Source organism: Episyrphus balteatus, chromosome 2, assembly GCF_945859705.1.
Source record: "Episyrphus balteatus chromosome 2, idEpiBalt1.1, whole genome shotgun sequence".
Taxonomy (NCBI): Eukaryota; Metazoa; Arthropoda; class Insecta; order Diptera; family Syrphidae; genus Episyrphus; species Episyrphus balteatus.
Window position 1 is genome coordinate 91,353,083 of NC_079135.1, and position 5,422 is coordinate 91,358,504.

A 5,422-nucleotide genomic window follows, 5' to 3' on the forward strand; every position below is an offset into this window, starting at 1 on the left:
CAGTCAATTTCAATAAAAGTTTGGGTCACTGTGGTGTATGCGTAACTTTTTTTTTGTTGAAAATCTTTATTTAAATTATTGAGTAATTAATAGAACGAAAATTGTTGATTAACCTTCAAATAATTTCAATTGGTCATTAGATCAAGCTTACAAATTGTAAAAGAATAATACTATACTTGTTGTGGCTTAAGAGGTTGTAGTATTTTTTTCCTATAGAAGGAAGAGTTTAAGTAGCCTTAAAATAAAACATTTAAAAATTACACATGTTACAAAAATGAGGTTTCAAAATATACGCGGGCGGAGACCTATCAGGTTTTGTAGAGCTAATCGCACTGATTACGAAACGGTATTTGAAAATCCCCTAACACCCCCAAAATCTGAAGTCAAGGGCAAAAAACGGTTTTTTGGACCTTCACCCATTGAAAAAATTCTAGCTTCGACAATTTTTTACCCATTTTCGATTTTTTTACAGTTTCTGATAGAAGATAAATATACCTTTACAACAATGTATACAACATGTAACTCGGTTAAACCACTTAGAATTTATAAGCTGTCAAAGTTCAAAAATTCCATTTTTTTCGTCATTTGCCCAACTTCGGCATCAATTTAAAGTATATGTTTTCAAAACAATATGCTATTTAAAAAATATATTCATAAACAATATCTATTTCCCAATCAATTGAGGTATTTTTTATGAAAATCACTCCAAAATTGGCTGAGAAAAAAAATTTTTTCGATTTCAACCCAGATACAGAAATTCGAACTTTTAGGTATAGAACAAAAATGTTGTTTCGGCACGTAGTAGGATAACCTGGACGCCAGGATTTGATAACGGATTTTTGTAGAGGAGCTCAATACAAACATTTTTTTTCTTTGGAAGGGGGGTCTATCTCCCCCCGTTTAGGTGGGAGGGGCAGTTTTCTAAAAAAAAATTATCAAAATAAAAAAAAATTATTTAAAAACAACGGCAACACTTACAGTAATAAATGATACCATTTCCGAAAGGAAAAATTGTACATTTGATTCTAATTTTTAAATCAATATAATATAACCAATAGTTTTTGAAATAATCGATTTCAAAGTTAAAAATAGGCGAAACAAAATTTTTAAAAACTCATTTAATACTATTTTTGTCCAGACTAAAATCGAAACAGCTTCGTTAGACCCTTGTGGAAGTAAAATTGTTACTTGGGCCGTTCTTATAGATTACTGTTTGGAGCTACCTAAACCGAATTGGTTAAGGTTGTTCTTTCATAAGGTGAACCATGCCATACCTTTATTTCGTTATCAAATCAGTGTCATACCTTGATTTCGTTATTGAATCTGGAAAATTGCCTTTCTTTTTTAAATTTGATGGCGATCTTACCAACATTTTCGAAGAAAGCAAAAAGCTAACATTATTTTACAACGATCAAAATCAAACAAGCTCTAAATCGAAGGTGCTCTTGAAATCATGAGAGCAATCTCATAATCAAATAAATTTCGAATCAAGTTTTTGTATTTATCAAAGAGAGCCGATTTGAATCACTCATTTGTACAGAATATGAGAATTTATAAACAAAAATTCCAAGTACTTCGACTATACTTGGATAATCTTAGATTTCCACCTTTGAAAATTCGACCCTACAACTATGTTATTTAAAAAAAAGTCAGTCAATTTCAATAAAAGTTTGGGTCACTGTGGTGTATGCGTAACTTTTTTTTTTGTTGAAAATCTTTATTTAAATTATTGAGTAATTAATAGAACGAAATTGTTGATTAACCTTCAAATAATTCAATTGGTCATTAGATCAAGCTTACAAATTGTAAAAGAATAATACTATACTTTTTGTGGCTTAAAGGGTTGCAGTATTTTTTTCCTATAGAAGAAAGAGTTTAAGTGGCCTTAAAATAAAACATTTAAAAATTATTACGGCATCCCAGGATTGAAGTGATCTGATCGACAAAAACAAGTTTTGAGAAAAAAAATTTTTAAATTTGAACATGCTACAAATCTTTTATAACAAAATAAATCTGAAACATTAAACTAGGTATGTATTAAGTTATAATATTTTTATTTTTTACTTGCGATATAGGTACTTTAGGGCAAATTTAATACATTGATGCAATTGTTGCTTAATCTGGACTCCAAAAGTACTAGTTTTTTTCGTACAAAATCACATCATTATCATTATTATGTAATTCTTTGCTCAATAAATAGTCCAGTCAAAGCGTCATTTGACCTTGCGCACAGAGGCACTGTCAGTTTTTATTTCATGGATCGATAGGGCTATATTTAAAAGGCTTAAACCTTATTTCTCACCACCTGATCATTCTTTTTAGCGAAGTTATTCACAAAAATTTGGGATATTTTACTTCTAAGCTAATATCTTTGCTCCAGTTCGTCGTATACTAAAAAATAAACATACATTCTCTTTCTTATAATATTTTCTATCGTTGTATGCAGCGCTGCCACCCCAGAGATAATTGAGCGCAGTATATTTCAAGAAAAGGCGCAGTAGATTGCAATATACCGCAGTAGATTTTTAAATATACAAACAACATTCAAATCACAGAAATATATTTTGCTACAACACAAATTAAATGAAATGCACGACTGGGGTCGCATGTACTTGCTCTTATGGTAAAAGAAGATCTTATCTTAAAGCTTTTTATGAAAAAATGAGGCAAAATTATAATAAGATTTAATTAAACTATTTCCCATTATGTAAAAAAGTACATAATATCTGTTTTTATAATTAATAAAACACCGTTTTTAAGGGTTTTGGTTACAAAACGAAGTATGCTTTCTGATTTCTTGTATGAAAAGGAATTTTGAGAAAAAAATTTTGAAAATCGTTAGAGCCATTTTTTTAAAAAATAATTTTTTATATATAAAAACTTTCTAACATTAAAAAAAAAGTTGGCATGCCATTTTGAAGAAATAATTAATTTACATTAAAAACAAAATTTCGAATCATTTCAAAAACCCGTTTTCAAAAAATTGATTTTTCAAAAAAAAATTTTGAAATATTTCTTAAAAATCCAAAAACGTGTTTTTTGAAAATTTTAACATTTTAATATTACGGTTAACTAAACGCTTTAGTATGAAAATTTTAGTTGAAATCGAGTTAGTCTTGTAATAGATATTTTGAAACCAAAGAAACGGTTCTATGGCAGGTACCGCTAGTAACCTTCCAAAAAAATATTTTTTTTAATCAAAAGTTGGGTCTTGTTTGTAAAATTATAGACAAAATTTTTTATCAAAATCGTTAGAACCGTTTTCGAGTTATTTGATATAACTTGAACAATTTCTATGGAAGGTACACTTTCTAAGTGAGATATAAAAAAACAAAAAAAAACAACTTTCAGAATTCTATAAAAATCATCTGAACCAAATTTGAATAAAATCCGTCCACGCGTTTAGGCTGTGGAAATGTGTACAGATGGACGTACAGACGCACAGACGCATAGACGCACGGACGCACAGACGCACGGACGGAATTGCGAGACCCACTTTTTCAGAATTCTCCATCATCGTAATGTTGGTTTTGATTAAAACCTCAAATTTTTTTCCGACACGAAACCAATACTTGCCCTATAGAGCAAGTAAAAATGAGCTCAACAGTAAAAAATACAAAACAGCTCTATCTTCGGTTCCACGTCGTTTCACATCATTTTGTTGGCCCGAAACAGGGGCGGACTGGCCCACCGGGCATTCTGGATTTTTCCCGGTAGGCCCTCGGGCAAGAAAACATTTCTTAAAAGCACTTGAAATTCAATTTTTAAATTCACTCACGTCATGCTTCAAATCGGTTTCTGGCCTTTTTAGTCAGTATAAATCTATTGTGCCCCTTATGGATCTTTCGAGACCTATAGAATTATGTTTGTGAGCCCCCTATGTATGTTTCGAGGCCCACAGAATTATGTTTGCGGCATTTAAGTCAACGTAGGCCTCCTATGGATCTTAATGGGCCTACCGAATTCTGGTTGTGGGCCCCCTATGGATTTTCAAAGGGCCCCATATGGATATTTCGAGGCCAACAGAATCATGTTTATGGCGTTTAAGTCAATGAAGGCCTCCTATGGATCTTTAGGGGCCTACCGAATTCTGTTTGTGGGTCCCCTATGGATTTTCAGGGGGCCCCATATGGATCTTTCAAGGCCCACAGAATTATCTTTGTGGCCTTTAAGTCAATGAAGGCCTCCTATAGATCTTTAGAGGCCTACCGAATTCTGTTTGTGGGCCCCCTATGGATTTTCAGGGGGCCCCATATGGATCTTTCGAGGCCCACAGAATCATGTTTATGGCGTTTAAGTCAATGAAGGCCTCCTATGGATCTTTAGGGGCCTACCGAATTCTGTTTGTGGGCCCCCTATGGATTTTCAGGGGGCCCCATATGGATCTATCAAGGCCCACAGAATCATGTTTATGGAAGGCCTCCTATGGATCTTTAGGGGCCTACCTAATTCTGTTTGTGGGCCCCATATGGATCTTTCGAGGCCCACTGAATCATGTTTATGGCGTTTAAGTCAATGAAGGCCTCCTATGGATCTTTAGGGGCCTACCGAATTCTGTTTGTGAGCCCCCTATGGATTTTCAGGGGGCCCCATATGGATCTTTCGAGGCCCACAGAATCATGTTTATGGAAGGCCTCCTATGGATCTTTAGGGGCCTAACTAATTCTGTTTGTGGGCCCCACATGGATCTTTCGAGGCCCACTGAATCATGTTTATGGAAGGCCTTCTATGGATCTTTAGGGGCCTACCGAATTCTGTTTGTGGGCCCCCTATGGATTTTCAGGGGGCCCCATATGGATCGTGCGAGGCCCACAAAATCATGTTTATGGCGTTTAAGTCAATGAAGGTCTCCTATGGATCTTTAGGGGCCTACTAAATTCTGTTTGTGGGCCCCCTATTAATTTTTAGGGGGCCCCATATGGATCTTTCGAGGCCCACAGAATCATGTTTATGGAAGGCCTCCTATGGATCTTTCGAGGCCCACAGAATTATCTTTATGGCCTATAAGTCAATGAAGGCCTCCTATGTATCTTTGGAGGCCTACCGAATTCTGTTTGGGGGCCCTATATGAATCTTTCGAGGCAAAAAACAAAAAACAACAAAAACCTTATCTGTATAGATTTTTGAAAAATCCAGATAATTAAGCCTGAACTACATCAAAACACAAAGTCAAAAAAGTACAAAAAAGTAAAAACAATGTTTTTTCTTCTTCCCCCTAGTAGTTTGTTTGTATATCTCTCTTTCATTTTAAAAAAGTATTCGATTCAAAAAGTTTGAACAAGACCAAGCTTCCAATTTTCACAAAGTTGTAAAAACAAATACACTCAAACAATATTTTATATCCTCTCCGTAAGGTAGCTCTTCGATCACATAATTCCTGTCATTTTGCGAAAAAAAAAGCTCTTTTGACAAACAATTGAAA